A 23,565-nucleotide genomic window follows, 5' to 3' on the forward strand; every position below is an offset into this window, starting at 1 on the left:
CCTGGGCTTTTTCTACTGCCTCCTGCTTCTGCCGGCCATTACGGCTCATGCAGGTTGGGACCTGATATATCAGCAGACATTGAGCCAGATGTGATGCTTTCTTCCCATGAAGAGGAGCTTATGCTGATATCAAATGGTAGTCTGGCAGCAGGGGACGAGTGAGAATGCACCAGAGTGGGAGGTGAGTCTGTTAAGGGCTGTGAAGACCTCAGTTCCAAGCCAAGCTGGCTCCATCCATAAAGGGCGACCCAAAGCAAGAACTTAGACTAAGCCCGAAGCTGCCTTCCTCCTTTGCTGTCTCTGCTTTAGTTTCTATATATAAACTGCCCCCTCTCTGTTTTTAAGTTTCTTAAGAATTGCAGAAAAGAGTGAACAAGAACTTGAAGTTTATACATATTTTTTAAAAATCACTAGAAATCAGAAGGTTCATTATTATTTCCTGAGAACACATGAACCCCTGAAGAAGAAAATGTGCATGTCATTTTGTGATCTGTGATATGATAATAAAAGCGATCAGTTCAAGGTCAGGGATGTGACGCCCTTAAAAATGACCAGTTTTTACTTAGAAGGAAGATATCGATAGGAATGGTATCTCATTTGGCCACAAACTAGACTCTTTCTTCAGCAGTGAAATACTCCCAGTGTTGCAAAAATGAACACGTCCTAACTCTTTGCTGGGTTAATTCATTGTTTCATTCATTGGAACACATTTTTATTGGCTGCTGACATCGTGGCCAGCATTGGTGGCCTATAGGGATACACGAAGTATGCAGGATTGCTTCCTCCAGGAGCTTAAAGTGTAGCAGGGGAGACAGACAAGAAAACTAACAATTACAACAATGTACAAAGTGTGATCATAGCGGGAGTTGAGAGTGCTCCAAGAACTCCTGGGCGGGGCATGTCACCCAGACCTGGGTGAGTCACAGCTTCTCAGGGGACATGAAGTCTAGAGTTAGACCTGAGGGATGAGCAGAACTTGGCCAGCAGGGAGTTGTCACGGATGGCTTCGGTTTTCTCTGAGAAGTAGGAGGAGAGCCATCTGTAGAGAACTGTCATGGGGGTGGCAAGTTTGAGAAGAGTAGAGAATGTTCTACTTATCTGCTAATTTTTAAAAAATAGTATTTTGCTGAATATCTAACATGTTTACCTAGCCTAGTAATTTACACACACACACACACACACACACACACACACACACACACACACACCTCTCTTCTAACCCTGGCCCTGTACATCTCATCTCCCCTGCCACATTGACGTAATCACATTTATAACTCTGCTATCCTAAACTTTCTTTTTAATGCAAATATAAGCAAATTTAAAGAAATATTCTCTTCTTTTCCCCATTTTTACTTAAATGAAACTGTGCAAAGCCAATGTTATACAGTCATCAAATTCTCCTCCTTTTTTTTCCTTTCCAAGGGATACAGGAAGACTATTTCCCAGCCTCTCCTGTTGTTAGGTTGAGGCCATGTGACCAGGTTCTGGCCAATAGGAGGTGGGCAGAAGTGATTATACACTTTACTTAACACCTCATGAAGTAGACAGTTTCCATTTGGAAAATGTAAAATGGTGCAGGAGGCAGGAAGCTACTACAGGATAAAGAATAAAGACCAAGGAAGAGACAAATAGAAAATATGTGATTGATAGGAACTGCGGTCTAGCTTGTTTGTGGTGTAAAGGCCCAGAGTTGGCTTGGCATCTGGGGAGTGGCTGACTGGACATACCATGTTTCTGGTCAAGAGGAACATTTACAGGGACACAAAAGTTATCTGTTTCGGTTTGCTAATGTGGCGCCCTGGGCAGAAGCCGGTCCATTTCCAGCCTAGAAATGGTATTTCAACATTGGTAAGCGTCCGTCTCAAGCACCATCTCCTCCAAGAACTGTTTTCTGATTTCTTTTCAAATGCAAGCCCCGTTCCCTTTGACCCTAGTATGTTACGCATCTTTCATGAGGCTTCGTTATTTTTGGATAGTATCGTCCACTTAACTAGTTTAACAGCCCCCCGAAGGTAGATATTCTTATCCATTTTTTTTGTTTTTTGCATTGTGCCTCATCTGAAAAAGAATTTCGGGTATCTTTCAAGGACATATAGTAGTATATTCGATAGAAACATTAACCATGAACAAACAAAAATAAACTAATTCTTTGTCTCTGGGGCCTAAATTCTTGTGAAAAGAACCACTCTCTGGGCCTGTCAGTTACAGTGTCCATGTTGGGATGATGATAAATGTGGTATAATCGAATGCATTGTGTTTGATCATTAAAATGGGCCATCCAGTCCCCTAAAAAATATATGGAAAACTAGCTGCTTTCAGATCCCTGTATAGACATGAACCTTGACTTGTCGGTGGGTGGAAGAGCCTCCTGTAAGTCAGCCATCCAATGGAGAAGACAAGAGTGAAGTCTATTCTCTCGACAGATGTACGCTTCTGTTTGCCATCCTCAGTTACATGCTTACACACGTGTGTTTACTTGGCAGTCTCATCAGCAAGTATGGATAGGAAGCATATGTGTGTTTTGCACCTGCTGGCAATGTTTATTTTGAATAAAGATATGCTGCTCTCTTTTTTCTCGACGATGTCAAGTGTGTATGCTTTTGTTTTGCTTTGCTTATACTCAGGCATTGAGCAAATAGATATGTCTGCTTTTTCCGTTAATAACCATCTTTTACTGTCAGTTTTAAGTATCGAGTTAGTTTGTTCTCATAACATCTGGTAGCATCGAGCATTTCAGAAGATTAAATGATTTGCTGTATTGAAAAGGTAGTTATGTGGCATTATATTCAGTTGGCATCAGATGCTAGTACTTGACTAGTCAGATGGATTTTAAAATACCTGCTTTCAGTGTTCCCGCCTAACCAGAACTTCTTCCCTCCCCACGCCCCTACTCATCTCGGCTTTAGCAAGGTTGATGATCTCCCCTGACTTAAATTACATGGACTCTGCTTTTCCCGGATGCTAAGAGAATCAACTGCAGGGAGAAGAGCTGAAGGCTTGGAACTGACAGTTGGGGAGTTTGTACTGGTTTAAAATTTTCCGTCCAGGCAGGACTGTCAGAATAATAAACCTTAGGATAGTCACTGTCACATTTCACAAATAAAAAGAAGAAAGTGCATATCTTTGTAAGAAGAGAGCACACTTGATCAAAATAAAGTGAAATTATTGGTTACTAATTGTAAAGACATGTTCACCCCGTACTGCTTTGTGAAGAGGCAAATTTAACATTTACTGTTTGAGAACATATAGAAAGTAAAAATCAACACACAGAGCACAGCAACATAGAGCCTTTGTTAATGGCAGTTGGAGATAGTTCTCCATAGGCCTCCCAAGTTTCTACAGGTCTTGTAGGCAGAGGTGCTGACAGCCTTTGTTTGGGACTTCTTTTTCAAGGATGTTTGTATAGCATCCTTTGATAGGTAGAGACAGTATTTCCCCTTCAGAGCAAAAGGCGGGTTTGTTTACTGTTCAGTATAATAAAGATAATAGCTCCCTCTGAGGCAAAAGTCAGCCAAGGTTTGCTTACGTCCTATTATAACACATTTGGGTTCCCTAAGCTTAGAGTTTCTCAGCTGTGATGCAAACTCACTCCATCTATCTGGGCCACTCTGTGTAGCCCCCAAGGGTCTTGAGAAGCAAGAAGGACCTAATGTGAATATAAAGCTCATGCTGTTTGTGGTTCTGAGAATAATAGAGTCCTTTGTCTCTGAACCAGGACTCTCATGTCTTCTGCCAGCATCCATGAACCGGTGGCAGGCTAACTCATGCATGAGCTTACTTACAGAGTCAAATTTCAGATCCTTCACAGTCCTTGACCCTGACAATCTTTCATCCATCTCCTTGAGTTCTAGTTTGATATATCGATTTGGAGTTGAGATGTGGTCTCTGTTGGAAGAGATACATCACAGCATGCTGAGATCAATGTGAAAGACACCAATGCCTATTTTCAAGTCCCAACCATTACCAATGGTTGAAAGGGAGGTGTTATGACAGAAGTAGAAGTTAAGACTATGAGAGTTCAGATCTAACTTAAATGTCTTTTGAAGACGCATTACAGTGAGGTTGCTAAGCTCATGCGCTTTGAATTGAGATAGACTTGGCATCAAGATCTGACCCCGTAAGAGCAATGTCATTGAGTGAGTCCTTAACCTCTTTATGTGTCAATTTCCTCACCTGTGGAATAGGAATGCAATAGAAGCTACCTTTTGAGTTTTGGAGGAGGCATTTAACATGGGTTGAAAATGTTTTGTTTTGTTTTTCTGTAAAGTATCAGATAGTAAATATTTTAGGCTTCTTCGATCCTATAGTCTGTTACAATTACTCAACTCTGCGAGCACAGCATGGAAGTAGCCATAGACAATACATGAGTGAATGGGTTTGGCTGTGTTTCAATAAAACTTTATTTACAAGGGCAGTGTGCCAGATTTGTCCCTTGGACCATAGTTTGCCAGCCTGTGACATAGCAGCTTACTCGGTCACTGCCCGCATCTAATAAAGAGGCTCCTCTACACCAGGTACTGTTGTCTGTATTTATTTCTTCACTTAATCCTCTGTGAGGTAGCGAGTATGCCCATTTTACACACAAGAAAACTGAGGCTTATTGAAGATAATTTGCTAAGTTCCCATGACTGGGTAGCCAAAGTCAATTCAAACTCTGACTTTAAGTCAATTGTTCTTACCAGCATTTTGTGTTACCTTTGAAAAAATATCTCCATTCTTGAGTTTTAGAGACAAACCTCAGTTTCGCTTGAGGATAAATTCTTGTTCCTAGATACATTTGCATGTATAAAGTAAGGTTTGGATTATATGAAACAACAACCATGAACATTCTTAATGAGATTCCAGCTCCAGATATGTATTTTCAATGGCTTCATCCTCATCACCAAACTTACTATACTGTAGAACACTTTCGTTAAGAAAGAAAAAAAGCATCTGAAAAAGAAGAGATGAACCAGAAAAGGCAGGCGTCTCAGCTCACTACTTCTTAGGTAGGTAGTTTTTCACTCAGAGGGATACACAGAGACATATGAGTCCAGAGTCCATCTGAAGAAAACGATTCATCTTTTCTTATCTATTCAAATGAGACAAGGACCTGGCCATAGAAAAATTCTAGAAGGATGGTATTTGCCTGGATTATTACTGTGCGTCAAGCAAGTTATAAGGTGCATATCACTTACTGACTTCTGGAATAAAAGGTGCCGTTAAAGCAGAAAAAGATCAGGAAAAACCCGCCGACATCTTGAGAGTGATTACAATTGGGATGGGGAATTACAGATTATTTAAATGCTTTTATACTTTTTCCATATTTTCCAAATTTTCTACAGCTAGCATGGGTTGTTAGTATGAGACAAAACCAAGAAATGTTGCAAAAATTATTCATGTAGAGTTTGTGATAGGGAGGGAAATGATTTTGTCATAATGTTAAGGATATGAAGTTATAGAGAGAAAAATATTTCTTCTCTGTAAAAAGAAACTGAATCTTCACAAAGATAAAAGAGTAAAAGAATGTTAAGAGGGATCAGTAGAACGTATTAATAGCGATAACAATGTGGGTAATTTTTTTCATCTTTTTTATATTCTTTCGTAAGTTCCAGATTTTCTATAAGGAATATATGTTTAAAAACTTTTAGAAAAATATAACTTTAAAGTAAAGCCAATGTTATCTAAAAAACAAAAACACAAAGAACAGATTACATTTTTGGTGGCAATTGTTCTGATTCTGTTCTGCTCACTGAGCAACTTTTGCTTCAACATGACCCCTGGTTCTCCAGATAAATCCTATGTACAGGCAAGAATCGTCTTGATGATCCCCACAGTGCTGTTAGAGGTGATGGCAGTGCCGTGCGTGTGCTTGTGTGCGCGTGGTGTTACAGGAAAGGGAGAGTTGCCCTTAGTTACGGAGTTAGTGTTCCTACTTTTCAGATACATTGTACAGTGTCCCATTGCTTATCGCTGGGCTCAGTAGTGCTTTCCATGTGACTACCTGCCCTCTCCCTTGGCATTTCCACGCTTCTAATGAAGATCCATCATTCTATTTCTAAACTGAGCCCAAGGCTCCCATCTGTCCTGCTTCGTGGTTGCTACTGTCTCAAATCCTCCTTCAGCTGACTTGTAAAGTATCCAGTTTCCCTCCACTCCCTGGGATCTTGAGTCACTCTGGCAAGGTACCCAACCTCAGGATCTAGCCCTGCCCCCAAACCCCAGCTTGCTGGCTGGGACCATCTTACCTACTGTCTGACTTTATGGAAACGACCTGATTTTACAGTAAAAGTCTCTACCGTCCCAGATTCGAAGCCACTCTGTCCCCACGCCTGGCAGGACAAAGTGTCTTGCAGGGCCATTTGTATTGTCAGCTTGAATTGTGACTGTGGTTTGCCTCCCCCAACCTTGGCTGAACCTTTGATGTTAACTGGCTTGCTCCCCAGTGTTGATCCATGTTCTGGGGGCTGGGTTCTGTGCCAAGCCTCTGTCCTTCTTAGCCACCCTATTGCTATGCTAAAGTTGTATTGCATCTAGACATCCAAAATGGTGTTGGCGATAAGAGGGTAGATGCAAAGTGTGGGAGCAAAAGCACAAAACCAAAAGCGGGTGGAAAAACCAGAAGGCCCAACAGCCACAACAGACGTGATCCTAGGGCAGGGTTTCTCAACCTTGGCACTATTGACATTTGGGGCGAGATCATTCTTTGTGGTAGGGGCTGTCCTGTGCACTGCGGGATGCTGAACAGCATCCCTGGCAGTAGCACCTCCCCACTTGTGACAAAGAAAAATGTCTCCAGACATTGCCAAATATCCTTGGAGAGCAAAACCACCCCCAGTTGAGAACCACTGATCCTTATTATTAAAGGTCTCCTAAGATGGTTTTTCCCTTTGGACTTTGTGGATATGGTTGCTTTTAATCAAGGTTTCTCAATCTCAGCACTATTGATATTTTGGTCTCAATAATTCTTGATTGTAGGGGCTGTCCTGTGAATAGTAAGATGTTTAGCAGCATCATTAGTCTCACCCACTAGATGCCGGTGGCAGCCCACACCCTCCACTGGGGAGCAAAAGTGCCCCCGGTTGATGACCACTGTTGCAGAGCAATGCTCATTTTTACAGCTGGTATGCATGAGCTTCATGGGAACACGAAAGACTGGAAGGAAGCAGACAGTGGGAGAAGAATTTTGGAAGGAAGCTGGTTTCCTCAGAGGTATGGCCACGCACCCGAAATTTGTCAACCAAAAACAAGACAGAGAGGACATAAGTGGCCCTCAGCTCTGCTGTACTTGAGAATCACTGGGGAGCTTTTGAACAATTCCAAAGCCTAAGCCCTCACCCCCCAGACCAATGAGCTCAGTATCTTTTTTGTAAGACTTCCCAGCAGGGTCAAGCATCTAGTGAGCAAACGAACACAATTTGAAAAAGACCCTAGTGGAAGATCAAAGAGCGAAAATGGCCAATGGCAAAATCATGGAACCCCTATGCTGTGTTCTATCACCCCGCCCCCAGCCCAGCCCAGGCCCCGTCACTTCTGAAGTCCTCTGATTTTTCCTTTCTTCTTACTTTTTCCTAGCATTTGTTTGGCAGTCTTAGCATCTCTTCTTTTTACTTTGCTCAGTTTCGAGCCACCAAAAAGTTAAATGTACAAATTCCATTATAGAGGAAAAGGGTAAAAAAAAAAAAAATAACAAAAGCTGAAATCTGGGGCTTTATGGAAAAGGGTTATAAAATGGGGACAGCTGGTGTGCAGTTATCAGCTAGCACTTGAGAATTGCTTCAGTGACACTTAATTTTATTCCTCACAAAGGCCCCTGCCTTCTTTCTGGGAACTCTCAATTGACTTCATCAGGGAACATTTCTGAGAAACGTGTTGGTATGAGGGCTGCAGTGTTACTTGAGGTTTGTCATCCAGAGTGTTGTTAATGGGTTTTCTGTGCTATCAGGAATTTCACGTAGGTCATCCATTTAATAAATGAAAAAGAAATCAAGTCATCACAACTTAAAAAATATAAATATGTTTTAATACTTAACAATAATAGACTTATATTAGTGAATTAATATGTAAAAGGGAAGACATTATTTGTAATCTATCACCGAGGTGGCAGAGACTGGCTAGTTGTTCACCAAACCATTTTCCTTCTCCCCACGGGCGAACAGCTAGGCTACATTTCTCAGCCTCCCTTGCAGCTAAGTTTGGCCACGTGACTGAGTGTTGGCCAATGGAAGGCGAGGAGGACTGTGGGATCTATCACTGTGCTACCTCCTCTTTGAAGTTCTCTGCCCCACCTAATTAGCTTCTGGCTTTACAGATATCACCGAGAAATAAATGAGGGGTTTCTAGTGTGGGCCTTAAACTAATATTCAATTTACTAAGATATCATGATATTTGTAAGGGGTACCGGCTATATGGTGTTGAAAGTCCCCACATTTTGGTTGGTGTAGATGTTATCTGCTTATGCTCAGATCTTCCCCATCTTTCCCCCAATCTGAGGTGTCTGAGCAGAGGGCCTCTGAGTCAAATGTTGATCCAGAAAGAGTAACTTTCTCCATCTTTTTCTTACAGTTCCTCGAGAAGGAGATACTGAATCTTGAGGAAAAGCTTTTAGTCTAAACAACTGGAAGTTTGGAGTTGCCTTTTCCTGAGATGGGGGAGGACTGCAGAAGAAATATGTTCTCTTCCATACTTGAATACAAACAAGATGCCTCTCTTTAAGCCCACTGGGAACGGCTTGGGGATCCACAGGGAAGGGAGGGTCTTCTACTCATAGGTATGCAAATCTGAAAGTGTTACGTATTCTTGGCCAGAGTAGTGGACAGGTAATGCTGTGTCCTTCTCAGAGTAGTACATCTGGAGGCATAGGACGTCCATTTGTCCTTCACTGGTGAGTTTAAACATCTGCATAGCATCTTCTGTGTGGATGCACCATACTTTACTCAACCAGTCTCCTATTCTTGAACAGACAATGCTGCAATGAATGACCTTTTGCACATGTATTTTCATCTTGTTAGAGATGTATTTCAGGGTAAATTTCTACAAGCAGCCTTGGTGGGTTGAAGGGTAAGTGCACAGGTAGTTGCAATATTGTGATTTATAATAAATATATATTGGTCTTCATCTCATTTGCGGCACAGAGCTGTAGATTGCATTCGAGTTAACGCTAAAGTAAATGTCTGAATCAATACTTTATATCTCAGTTGACATTCCTGAGAAAGTGCATCAAGTTATATAACTGATCTTTCATCAAAGTTGGGTACTTGTATTTACTTTAAATCCTTACCTTCATCCAAGGTTTGTGAGCAAAGCCATAGAGTTTTATCTTTCTTTGTGAGAACTATATATTTTTCTTTCCTAGAGAAACAAACCAAAGAATCTAATAACAAGCCCAAATTGGTTTACTGGGGGAAAAAAAAAAAAAACAGGAAAATAACGAGATGCTGGTCACAGTGTGTTGCCACCCAAAAAAAGACCCTGCTCCCAAGAAATGGTTTTATTTTCAGGCAAATGGTCCTGGATCGATAAAGCCCACAGACTCCCTCCGAAGTCGTGATTTTCTCTCAGCAGCCAGGTGAGATGGAATGTTCATGGCTGCCTGCCCGTGCTATCCCTTATGTCTCTCTCACCCAGAGAACACAGCCTGGTTAAAACAGCTGAAATCCCAAGTTGGCTTCCCTATTTAATATGCAGAATGCTTCTTAAATCTGTTTTACATGGAGCTTGAACATTTCCTTTGTAATTAAAAACAAAAAAATCACAGATGACAGCAGGGGGCGCCCTTCTCTCCACTATGCCACTGAAACACTGGCCACCAGGAGAAGGAATTCTGGACTTGGTTTGTTTTTCTCGGTTACTTGGGGTTGACAATGGCCACACATTTCAGTTTGAGCCGACACACCCATTACTGTTTCATTGTCTCCTTCCCTTTCTCCACTTTCCTTTTTTTTCTCTCAGCTGGATGAGCTCATATTTGGAGAAACACAGTAAAAAGGAGCAGTCGCTGGCAGCAGCCTCGCTGGAGGAATACCCGAGGGGAGGAATGTATGCTTTCTGTACAGCTTCCAGGGCTCTGGAATGAGCCAGAAGTCCTGCTTCTCTACGGAGGCCTAACTGTGTGGTTGAGATCATGTTGGGTTCGCCCCTCAGTTATCTTACCCTAAGGGAAAGCAGACAGGAAGTTATGAAATCCAGAACATTCACATCCTTAGCCTCCACTCCTCATTGTGCAGTCTCCTTGTTTGGGGCTGACACTGTTCCTGCTGTCAGCATGCCACCATGAATGTCACACGGCACATGCCGGGGTCAGAACGAGGAACACTTGGGGAGCATTCGTTTAGGGAATTGTGAGTGAACTTGAGTCACATAGTCACCTCCCCCCAGTCCCCCCCTCCCCAGACACATACTGAATAGCTGTCCCCCCCGGCTGCTGGCAAATGCAGACCGTCAGCATCATGGCTGGAAGGAAAATGGGAGAAATCATGACAGAAAATGGCAGATTCTAAGTATTTTCCTAGGAAGTGGATATGGAAATATTTATTCCTTGGATCAAGCAGTTTTCCATAGTTAGATAAAATACCCATTTCCTTTATCTTACTCTCTTTATTTTTGTGAGTTATTGTCATTTCGACCTGGACTTTTTGGTCTGCCCTATTCCCCTTACAAATAGGGCTGCAGGGTTCCCAAATAAGGCAACAGGTTCCCGCCTGTCACCACATGTGATCATGGCTGGGTTATGTGTCAGGGAACCAAGGAAACGGAAACACCACAACCTTTTTTGGAAAATCTCCTGCCTTTCTGCATGGAGAAACGTGAAGATTGCTTTGGTGACTCATCCCCTCAAGGTTGAGAGGAGGTGAATTTGGGCTTATATGCCTTCCAGCTTTCAGGCTTAATGATGAAAGCTGCCAATCATAGCAGGGTGTGTATTCACCACCATTCGCTTAGAAAACTTTCTTTCATTTGAAGAGACATGTCGGCATTCTCTCCTGTTGGACCGCCTGGTATTCTGTTTCTAACAGTGACATCATCTGCTAACCCAAGATGAAGGTCCCAGGACAGTGAGCGGTAATCCCCGAAACGAGAATCATCATCCGTTCAATCTCCTACTTCAAAATGTTTTCCATGAAACGCTAGCCCTTCGGAAAAACACTAGGCCTTCCTAAAAGCTCTTGCCAGATGCTGGATGGCAGCTGACAAGTAGATGGGGGTCTTGGTAGAAACTGAGGGGGCAGCACGATCTATTCAGGATGGATGCGTGTACTGTAGACCTTATAAGGTACAGGCAGACGGAAGCAATCTGTAGAGGAAAATCTCATAACATATTAGGTGGGTTTTAGAAACCACACTGAAGATGAATTCTGGGCTCTGAATAAATTGTTAACATATGCTAAGCTTGCCCCAAACTTCTTTAACTCTTTCTAAATCCATATTTTTAACTTTGCTACCAAAGACCAATTAACCCATAGGGTATGGCTCCTTTACTCCCTCTGTCCCTCTCCCCGCCTGTTCTGACTAGTTGTGATCCGTTTAAAGATAAGATCAGATTTATAGTTCTTTGATTCCCATTCAGTGTCCAGCACCTACAGATTACAAGAGCCCAATTAATGAGTGTTGAAAGACTGTAATTAGAAGAACTACCTTCCATTCTTTGCCTGGACAAAGGGAAAAATAAATCTCTATACTTTTTCCTTTTCTTTACAGAAATTAGAAGGGGATGGGAACCTTGTGTAAGAATTTGTTTTAGTCCAAGGTTAAAAAAAAAAAAAAAAGCATCTGATTCAAATCTTGAGCCAAGCCGTTGTATAGCCCAAAGTTAAAATTAAGGGTAAATGGCTCTGCTCTTTGAAATGGTGCTTTTATGGACTCTGTTTCCTAGTTACCAGATGCAGGAGGATGGGAAGAGAGAACTGGCTTTCTATGCAAAATAATATAAAATAAAATAAAAAGAATGGAAATGTTAAGAATGGGCTCTTTGTTGAAGCGAGAGAGGCAAGGTCGAGATCTTGGCTTGTAGTAACAACTTCTAACGCTTATTAAGGGATTGTTATATGCTAGGCTCTGTGCTAAGCATTCTATGCTCATTTATCTCCTGCAACCACCCTATGAGGAAAGTACTATAATTACCCTTGATTTGCAGATGGGGAAACTGAGGCACAGAGAGTTTAAGCGATACGCCCAGGATCACACAGAAATGATTTGCATTCAGGCTTTCCAGTGGTGCCAGAACACATTGGGAAAATAATTATTTTAATTTAGCTTAAGTATTTTAACTTGAGACTAGAAAAAATAGACTTTGCAGAGTTCGGCTGAGAGCCTACCAGCCATTAAATCGTTATTCTGATGTAAGCATGTGTTTGGAGTTCTGAAAATTTTAACACAAAGTTTTGGAACAGAATTTCGTTGTGACTTGGGCGTAGTATTGGTTTTACCTGTGCTCTGCGGTATGTGTGTCCGGGATGGCCTCTTTGTTACTGTGGTGGCCTTTTGCTCGTCTGTTTTTGAATAAATGGGGTAGAGCACAGGATAAAATGCTTCAGAATTTGAAGCATATGTTCCAAGATGTCTGGCAGAGAAGGGCACCTGTTCTCCGCCATCTGTTCAGGGGACCTGTCTTGCCGTCCAACGCGTTCGACATTCTTGGAGTGTTCTGGACAACCTCGTCATGAATTGGTCACACTGTTGTCGCACAGCGGTGATTTATTGGGGGTGGGCGTGTTTTGGCCTGGGTAAAAGGACAGGTGCAACTGAGCTGTCGGGTTGATTTATTTGGCCTTTTCTTGGTATTGTCGAGAGGGCAGACTCCTTAGACAAGTTCCACATAACCTCGAGGAGCAGAGCGAGAGCGAAGGAAGTGCAAAAACTCACAAAATGATCCGATTGATGCTGTGGTCAAATGAATGGGGAAAGTATGAGAAACGGGGCCAAAGCAAACTCGGGAAAGCTCAGCCTCACTCTCATTTTCCATGTCCCGGAAGTTGGAATATCTGCACAAAGGAAAGTATGAACCAGGCCCCAGTGAGGTCTGCAGAAGCACAGACCAAAGGCAGGAGTGTGGCTGCCTAGGCAATCTGTTCCCCTCCTCTTTCCTGCTCATTTAAGTGTAATTCTTAGTCACTCTGGTGAGATAATTTTAAAAATAGAAGCTCTGCAATGCATTGGCAGGCCACTTGTTGACGAGCTTAAAACTGTTCCAATGAGGAAGAGAAAACCAACAGGCTCCTAGCTGCATGGCAAATGCAATCTTCCTCACATGTTCCTTTTTCTATAATCATTTTTGTCACCAATTCCAAGATTTGATGGGTAAAATTATTTTTAGGGCATGAGGGAGCCTTCTGGTATGTTCCAGAATGCTCTATAAGAAGGGTCGGCACACTTTTTCTGTAAAGGACCAGAGAGTAAATATTTTCTTCTTTGCAAGCACACAGTCACTGTCAGCTCCGCAGCTCTGCCATTGTGGTGCAAACGCAGACATAGACAATACATAAACAAACAGGCATATTTGGGTGCCACTGAAAGTTTGTTTACCAAAACAGGCGGTGAGCCGGTTTGGTCGGCCTGTAGTTTGCCCACCCCTTCTCCATATCTTCAACTGAATTATAGTTTCATAAGTACATACATATGGAAAATTTCATCAAGCTATGATACACTTCAGATTTTGCACATTTTTATGAATGTTATGCCTCCATTTAAAAAAAATGCGATAAAACTTTCCTTTTTGATAGACACAGAGCCATAGATTCTCTAGCGAATGCTTTTTAAACTGGTATCTGCAATAGATAGGACACCGATCGAGCAACTCGTGACAAGAATCCCCAACCACAGGGGCAGGAGAGCTCAGAGAAAGGTTGGTGCGTGGTGTGGGCGTCAGAAAGATGGGCCTGGTCCAGAGCTGGAATTCAATAAATGGTGGGATATTTTTCTCTTCCCCTTTCCCTAAAACTGCCCCCTCAGTCCGTGAAGCTGCATTAAGCTGTTCTCTGCTCACAGATGGGCCCAGGAATCAGTCGAACTCCAGGCCAGCCAGAGCCCTAGAGTGGGCCTGCTGGGGACAGATGAATTGGGCCAGCTCGATTTCACCTTTCAGGAGTTTGAACTAGTAACATATAGAAAGAACCTTCAGGTATAGGAAGATAGATGAGCTGATCTGTGGAGACTAGCTGGGTTGCGTTAATGGTAGAGAATTTGAATGAAGACTAGGGCCTCAGAGAACATTTTGGGTTCTAGAATCTTCCTCCACCTGCAGGCTCCAAGACCGTTGGAGAAGTATCTCGGCATCTGTGGCCCTCCTTTACCTGCTGCAGGTACAACACTATATCAAATCTCTCTTATTTTAGTAGGCTGAGGGTATATCTGTTTCTTGCATCCAAAAGACCCCAAATAAAAGAATTTGAGAGATGTAAAGCAAACCAGCTGAGACACGATCTGAGGGGCTTTCGCTCTGGGGGGAGAGATGGAAGCTCTGCGTAGTACTGTGAATTCTCCCAGGCAACATATAAGATGTCACATTAAGTCAGCTTTTGCCTAAAGAGATGATCAGCCATCTCCAAGCCCATAACCTAGGCTTGGGCACTGTGGGGAAGAATTTCTGCAGATGACTCATGCCAAATCTGTGTACGGATGCCACTAATGGGTGACAATCATAATGAAGACTGTCTGACCCGAGTGCCCTTCCTTTACTGGAGGTTATGGAGACCAGTGATCTCTTTTCCTTGGTGGTGGAGTGCTTTTGATTTCTGATCCTTTTTCATGAGAGTGTGGTAAGTGGCCTCCCCCTCCACGAAAACAGGGTGCTTGTGGTCTTGGAGGCTCTGCGGCCCGATGAGGTTTGGAGAGCAGCTCGCCTATTCACTGGCTGGGCGTGTTATTTATCCTTTGTAAACCTCGCTACACTCATCTTTTCACCGATGATAAAAAGATCTTCTGCTCGAGTTTGTTATGAAAGTACATGAGAATAATTTTAAAAGTAAAGTGCTTGATAAATCCTGGTTAATGTAATAAGGTTGCTAAAGGTCCAGGAGACCAAATAGGGACATGCAGTTTTGCAGTCGAGTAATTAAACAGCCCAGTACAGATCTCGTGGTCTTTATGGGAGTAAATAGTGTTAAAATAATACTCGTTTATGGGGTTAACTTGACATTGCAACTTTGGAAAAAGTAGGTGGTACAGTCATACAATTGGTGTGGAAATAGAAGCACAGAACTGTTGATTGCTTCATTGCAAAGACCTTGCCAGCAGCAGTTCTGGCATTAGAATTTAAGAACTGGGCGTTCTCCTGACTCTGTCCCTCTGTACCCTTGCTGAGGTGGCAGTGCCATTTCATTCATTTTTGTTGCATAGCACTAGCCTTCGTTTCTTTGGAAATGACTGACCATCTCTGAACTTTCTGGATGCCCAGGCGGCAAAGATGAATTTCTTAGAGGTAGCCCACAACCTCTTGGAGGCCTGACATCTACTCATCACGATCATGCTACTGGGAACAGACTGGAGGTCACGTGCATACCCATTCAGTCTCTGACGGTCCTTGGGCCTCCGGCCAAGAAGAAACCGAGAAGGCTGCCTGGTGATCGGAGCAGTTGTCCGTGACCAATTAGATGAAGATTGCTTCCAATGTGGCTGCACACACAGATGGGAAGGTGCAGGATGTGTGAACGGCCAGTCGCCATTCTTGACTTGCGGTACAGCTTCAAGATTAATGCTAAAACTGTTGAGTGTGGCTAAAGATATAACACTCTTAAAATAATTATACCTGAAATTGTAAGACTTCTTCTTTATTCTTATGTTTAAGACACAAGATTTTGTAGGAAAAACAAACAGAAATGGATCAACTTGCTACCCAGCTTTTAAAGAACCACCATTTGGGTCCTATTAATAGTGTGTTGTCTGTAGCTGGATGGAAATGGGCTGGTTTTACTTCCTGGTGCATGGGGACAAAGCTTTGAAAGATTGATATCATGATTCATGAAAACAAAAATGAAAGCAAGTTCAAACTCAGACCATCTTCTGTCTTTCATCATAAGAAAGAGTTTGCATTTGGTGCTGAATCCTGAAACAAAAGTTTGCACAGGGGTCGATTGTCCCTTTACCCAAGTCAGTTTCCTTCCAGAAGTGGGCAGATTGTCAGACCCCCAGAAAGAGGCTGGCTCCCTGCAGGACTGGCTTTGAGGATAGTTATTCTTCCGGAAAGTACACCATGTCTGTTTCTGCTTTGGCTTTTCAGTTTCCTGGAGTCGTTCTTTTGAACAGAGAGAGCAAAGCCTTGCTAAATACTGCAGCTCAATCAAACCCCACTGTTAGATCCCGTTTCAAAATTTTTTTAATGCATTGAACTCTTCTAGCTCTCATGAACTTTCCTTTGGTTCACTGTAGAGGGTGGGTCTTTGAGTCCCAGGGGACTTCTCACATTCTGTTGTTAAACAGCTGTTTCCAGAGGCCTGTTATCCTCACACCCACACAAGCCTGAAAATAGCAGCACGCCCCTCCCTGCACAGTCTGTGCTTTCAAAGGCACTGTTTGCTCAGTCCTGCCTTTCCATCGCTTTTGTTTTCCTTTTTAGTAAACAAGGAATCGGGCTATTCTGTTTAGTTGATTGTGAGTTACTTTCAAAACACTTTAACCATGCTAAGCAATGGAATATGTAAATGCAATAGATGTAAATCAGGAAAACAACCTGATTTTCGATGCTTGTTTTTTTTGGAAAGTGTTGGCGCTTCTGACATAAACTTTTTGTGATGATTTTGAATCTGAATGGGAGACATCCAGGCCTTCTATGCAAGGACTTAGGGAAGAATGTCTCCCTCCTGTAGAGGCGGGATCTGCCTGAGTCTGGCATTTGCTTTTCAAAGCGTTTTCTTTCACTGATCCTTTCTAATTTTCAGGGTTTTTAAAAAAATTGAGATGAAATTCACATAATGTAAAATTAACCATTTTAAAGCGAAGAATTCAGCGGCATTTAGTACATTCACAACGTAAAAACGCCACCTCTATCTAGTTCCAAAACATTTTCAACGCCCCAAAAGAAAGCCCTGTAGCCATTAGCAGTCATTGTCTATTTCCTCCTCTCCCCTCGGCCCCTGGCGACCACCATTCTGCTTTCTTCCTCTATGGATTCACCTATTCTGGATATTTCATATAAAAGGAATCATATCTTATATAGTCTTCTGTGTCTGGCTTCTTTCACTTAGTATAATGTTTTCAAGATTTATTCACATTGTAACGTGTATCGGAACTTCATTCCTTTTTATGACTGAATAATATTCATCGTATGTATATACAACATTTTCTTTATCCATTCATCAGTTGATAGACATCTGGGTTGTTTCTACTGTTAAAGGAAAACCCACAGGCCCCAAATGGTGTCACTTGATAAGAGCCCATGATACCAAACCTAGGTTTAATACCTGATCTAATTGCAGTTTCAACCTCTCCCCAAAACAAAATCAATGGAATTTTTTGGTCAAGCACTAGAAAAGTAATATCCCGTGGGCCCTCCCCGCCCCCCACTCCCGAAGAAAAAAGCGGTAATCTGCATGATAAAAACCCTTCTCTTCCCCCTAAGAAAAGATGTCCGGGGCCCAAGAATAATCCTTTCTGTTCTTTTGTTAATAGCTCCTACCCTCTTTCCATAAAAACCTTCTAGCTGCTAGATGGGATGCTGTCTTATTCATAAATCGATTACTTAATGCCAAAATTTATTCGGTTGAGTTTTGTTTTTTAACACTTTACGTTTTAGCTCTTGTGAATAATACTGGTGTACAAGTATCTTTCTGAGTCCTTGTTTTCCACTTTTTTGGGGATATAGCTACTCGTAGAATTGCTGGGTCATATGGTAATTCTACCATTAACCTTTTGAGGACCCACCAAACTGCTTTCCACAGTGGCTGCACTGTTTTACATTCCTACCAGGCATTACCATGGTCGCAATTTCCCCACATCTTTACCAGTCTTGGTTTCTACCCCCACTCCCCTATTCTTTTGATTATGCTAATCCTATCATGATTTTGATTTGCATTGCCCTAAGGACAAATGATGTCGAGCATCTTTTCAGGTGCTTGTGGGCCATTTGTATATCTTCTTGGGAGTAGTGTCTATTTAAATCCTTTGCCCATTTTTAAATTGGGTTGTTTGTCTTTTTATGTTAAATTCTAAGAGTTATTTATATATTCTGGATACTAGGCCTTTATCAGATGTGATTTAGCAATATTTTCTTCCATTCTGTTGGTTATCTTTTTATTGTCTTGATAATGTAATGTCCTTTGATGCACTGAAGTCTTTTAAGGTTGATGAAGTCCAATTTCACTGATTCTTTCCTACACAAAGGCACGGAGATATGGTTGAAGGAGGCGAGTTTTTCCTGAGTCTAGCTGACAAGCTGTCTAATTTGACCCTCAAAATAGTGTTGGAGTGCCCTCGTCCTGGTTGCAAAATTGCACCCACGGGTTTCATTTGAAGACTAATTTTATTTAAAACCATCATTGTTTTATATTTCACTTGTTTACAAATTGTCTTCTGTTAGAAAAATCTACTGTTATAAATCTAGAGCTTCTTGGCTAGAATATGTCAATTACCACTGGGATTTAGATTACAAGGTTGTTTAGAAAGAATGGAGTTTATAGTTGATATCACTGCAATATTGTGTCTGCAGCTTAGACTTCCCTTCTGGACTCTGGACTCCAACTGTCTACAGGACAACTCATAGGTGTCTAATAGGCATCTCATATTTAGAACATTCCAGACCGAACCCTTGCTTTCTACCCGACCCTTTACGTGCTCAGCCCCATCCGTAAATGTCAGCAAATGGCAGCTTCATTATTCCAGTAGTTCATACTAAAAACATTAGCATCATCCTTGATTCTTTTCCTTCTGTCACATCCTACATCCACATCATTAGCGAAGTCTGTCTGTTCACTCAACCTTCAGAAAATGGATCTATCTTGAGGTGGACACTTCACCTCTGGGGGTAACGACCAGCTAAGACACATCTTATTATCAGAGATTCTTGTCTCCTCATGGTCTTCATGTCCATCCCCTGCTCCCAACTGTCTCTTCCATATAGAGCCAGAGGGATCCTTCCAAAAAAGAGCCAGCTCACATCAGTCCTGTGCCCATGCCCCTTCCCCTGGCTCGCTCTGCTTAGGCCCCCAGACCTTCTTGCTGTTTCCTTCACCAGTCCACTTGCTGTATACTACAGTCCCTTTTGCCTGGAACACTGCCACTCTGTAGAGCCATAGAGCTCACCCCTCACTGCCTTTAGGGCTCTGCTTGAAGTTCCCTGTATCTGAGAGTCACCTTGACATCCTCACATGAGAGCAACCTCTTCCCATGCTGCCCCCAGTCCTCTGCCTGCCCCCCGAGCCTGCCCTAGCACGACTTGTCCTCCTTACCCTGCTTTTCTTTCCTTCATCACACTTCACACCTAGCTGTTCTTACAGAATAGATATTTATCGTTTTTCATTATCCGTTTATATACACGCACTCAACTAAATGGCTGAATGAAGAAAAATTTTGCATTCCATGTACATCGTGTGTCTTTCCTTCATTAATATGAAGAACAAAGAAACTGGATGCATAGTTGTTTCTGTTTCATGAGGACCTTTGAGGTCAGCGCTGAAGTGCTCTTTCTGAATTACCAAGCTTATTAATTTTTAAATAGCAGTGTCGCCATTCAAGTGATGTGGTCCATTGTGTTCCTAATCCACTCATTAGAGATTCCCAAGTATCTATTCACACAACAGACCACACCACTTTGAAGAAACCATCATGGATTTCCATGTGAAGTCCCAGAGGATTAAAGTAAAGCCCTGGAGTTTTGGGGGAGTGCCCCCCACCTTGTGATCTGTCAGTCCCCCCCGCCCCGCCCACCCTGACCCCCTGGTGTCAGCTTAGCAATGAATGATCCCAAATGACAAGATTCGAGGAACCGTGACAATATCAAATGACAGAGAGTGTCCAATACAGAGCAGAGACTCTTTTGTAACATAAAGGAAACGCAAACAAGTGTTTCCAAGTGTTGCTGCTTTTATCTGATCATTTTAAGGTGGGGAGCAAGAGTCTGGCATTCAAGTTCTGGGTCATCAACCTGTTCCTGGTAAGAAATGCTCAGAGAAGGCGAGGAGGAAGTGCTGGAGAGGTAACTGAATGCACCATACCCCTTTAACAGATTAAGAAACTAAGACCTGTGACCCAAGTCATTTGCTTGGGGTCCCAAAGATAAATACTAGTGGAACTGGCAGAAGAGCTCAGGGCTAGAAGTAACCTTTAAGGTCTCTACATTATGTCTCGAGAGACTGAAGCATAGCAGGTTGACGCTACTTGTCAGTAACCCCACAGTCATTCAGGGGAGAGCAAGTACTGGGGCCCATGCTTCCTAACTCCCAATCTGACCTTCTTTCCACCCAATCACTGAACTGCTCAGGCGTTTATCTCTAGTTACAGCGACACCGTCCTTCGAAGCGTTGCTGAAATTCTCTCATGCGAGTTGGGATTGATGATAGGTGAAAAAAGGCAAATTTTAGCTGAGCCAGTGACTTGATAAAATCAGTCTACATTTCCAATAAACCAACCCTCATTCCACCTAACCTTTGTAAATACGTTGATATGCAAATGCCCACAGAGTGAAGATATCTAGGACCTAGTTTTTCAAAGGTGAATGATTGCTTTTAAAAGATATTAGCTTTGTGTAGTGGTTCCCAAAGCATGGGCCCTGGACCAGCAGCAGCAGCCTCACCAGGGGAATGAGAATTCTTAGGTCCCATCCCAGACTTATGGATGAATCAGTAGGTCTGAAGGAACTATGGGAGTAGCGTACAGTAACCTGCGTTTAACAAGTGCTCCAGAAGATTCTGTTGCACATGCAAGTTGGAAAAGCACTGGTTGGTGTCTTGCCTCAGACCCTGGTGTCCCCTTCTCTAAACTGCTACAAGTGCTACAGCTAAGAGCTCATATCAGAACCTTTTCCTGAGGATGCTCTTGGAAGCTGGAGCTGCCTTGGAGTCCCTCACATGCACACACATGCAGGGCAGCTGGGAGCTAATGAGTGATTGGTGTAGGTCACCAAAGCCCCCTTGACACAAGATGGGACAGACTCTGCTGTGCTGTTTACATCCCGAGCTCCCCGTGGAATTAGGCAGAGAGAGGCCAGACCTCTTCTTAAACCACATCCTTGCCTTTCTCCCAGTCTTGCTTTCCTTACAGATTTCTCTTGCAAGCAGCCTCCAATAAATTACTTGCCCAAGGACCCCTATGTCAGGCATTGCTTCTGGGGAACCTGACTCAAGACAATGAGCAAGTTTACCTCAAAGATATTCTCTCTTATGGATAAAGATGTGGGCTGGGCATATAAGGAGGACATTTTAGCAAGTTACTCTACCCAGATCTGGGCAACCTATCTGCAGTGCTTCAAGACTCATATCCACAATTGTCACATTCCACTTATAATTCAAGGTTTCCTTGATCAGGTGGTAATTCAATCTCATACAGATTGATTTAAGGTGAGAGAAACTGGGTGACAGATGATCTCCTTTCAACGAGCCAGAATTACTAGTGGATTATGCAGTTTGGTTTTGTTGACGTTGGAAATAACTGGTGAATTCAATGTGGTCATTAGAGAGATTGATTGCATTTGTTTGGGGTCATTTTGTCTCAGGAGGCACATATGGAATGTCTGAAGATCTCAATCCAAGGGTCAGCTCTTCTGTGGGAAAGGGCCACCACGTGTCTAAGTTTCAGCTTCAAAGGTGCCTATTAAGCTCCTCCCCAACCATAAAATCATGGGGAAAGGAAGCCCCAGGGAGCTCTCCACTGCGAATGGAAACGAGGTTCCGAGAAGACTCCATTCCGGGATGATTCCCACCTCCTCGGGCTCTGGAATTCTGGATTCCCACAAAACCTCAAACAGATGGCTGCAAGTTTGAGTCCGGGCTTGTGGAACTTGAGCCATACCCCAAAGGAAATTTACCTCGAGGTTGGCCGGGAGCCACCTTGTCTATGTTTCCTTTTCTTTCTCCTACTCAACCCAGTGCAGAAATCAAAGATCGGCATGAAACGGTCTTGTTTCCAGCACGATGGAAATGAATTGTCGCAACCGCCATCTCATAGGATTGGGAAAAGCCTTACACAGATTTTTCCATGCTTTAAGATGAAGAAGACAAAATTATATTTAAAAGAATCTATTCTCATAGGAATCCACTGTAAAAGCTAGTTCTCACTGTCAGGACATTCTTTTTAACAAACTCAAACATCTCACATTGCAAATTAAGCTAATTTCCTTTTATTTAGCCTTTGCAGAACTGTCTACTGATCTTCCCTGCTCAGAAACTTTATGAAGAAAAGTCAAAATTCTGTTGAGAGAAATGATATTAATATAAGTTTATTTTTTTAAATGTGCCAGCTATTCATCTCCAGATACCCCTTGCCTTATTCTTGGTAGGCCACTGGAGAGCTGGAGACTTTGGTCACACTGTGGAAGACTCCTGTGAAAATTTGCTTTTGTTAGAAAGTGCATTGATATTTCGCCCTTCTTCGCTTCATACTGAGGGATCTCTAGTGCCCCAGCACACCGGCGATCATGTTTATTATAGAAGCGATGTGACCCACGTGAAGATCTTCATGGGAATGTTCTTTTAGTCCTTTGTGCTAGAAGCTTTACTTCTTCATATTACTGGTAGCCTTTATTTCTTAGACAACCTGAATCATACTCTTGACTATATTTTCCCTCTTTGAGTGGGCCATCAGAAAGCTTAGAGCCAAATTTCTGGCTCATCTTTGGAGTGGAGCCTGCATAATTATTTTTTTTCTATTTTTCCCATGGTTTTGTCCATGTACATTTTTGGCCCTGAGTTTTAAGCTTTATATCTATTTCATCACAGGAAATCTAGGGAGCCATCTAGAATTTTTTAGGTAGTAAGGCAGGGAGTAAATGTCACATAAACACTATAGTCATCCCTAATCTTGAAAATCTTTATCAAACTATTCCTCGCTCATCTTTAATAAAAGTACTAAATATAAGACAGCAAAAACAAACAATGGGCAGACGATCTGAATAGACATTTTTCCAAAGAAGGCATACAGATGGCCAACAGGTACATGACAAGGTGCTCAGCATCTCTAATCATCAGGGAAATGCAAATCAAAATCACAGTGAGCTATCATCTTACCCCTGTTAGAATGTCTATCATCAAAAAGACAAGAGAATATAGATGTTGATAAGGATGTGAAGAAAAGGAAACCATCGTGCACTGCTAGTGGGAATATAAATTGGTGCAGCCACTGTGGAAAACAGTATGGAGGTAGGTGCCTCAAAAAATTAAAAATAAAGCTACCTTACGACCGAGCAATTCCACTTCTGGGTACTTATCCGAAGGAAACAAAAACACTATCTGGGAAAGATATATGCACCCCCATGTTCATTGCAGTATTATTTACAATAACCAAGATATCAAAACAACCTAAGTGTCCGCTGATGAACAAAAAATGAAAATGTGGTATATATAAACAATGAAATATTATTCAGCCATAAAAATAATGAAATCTTGCAATTTGTGACAACATAGATGGACCGTGAGAGCATTATGCTAAGTGAAATAAGTCAGACAG

The sequence above is a fragment of the Pteropus alecto genome, unplaced genomic scaffold (assembly GCF_000325575.1).
Source record: "Pteropus alecto unplaced genomic scaffold, ASM32557v1 scaffold477, whole genome shotgun sequence".
NCBI lineage: Eukaryota > Metazoa > Chordata > Mammalia > Chiroptera > Pteropodidae > Pteropus > Pteropus alecto.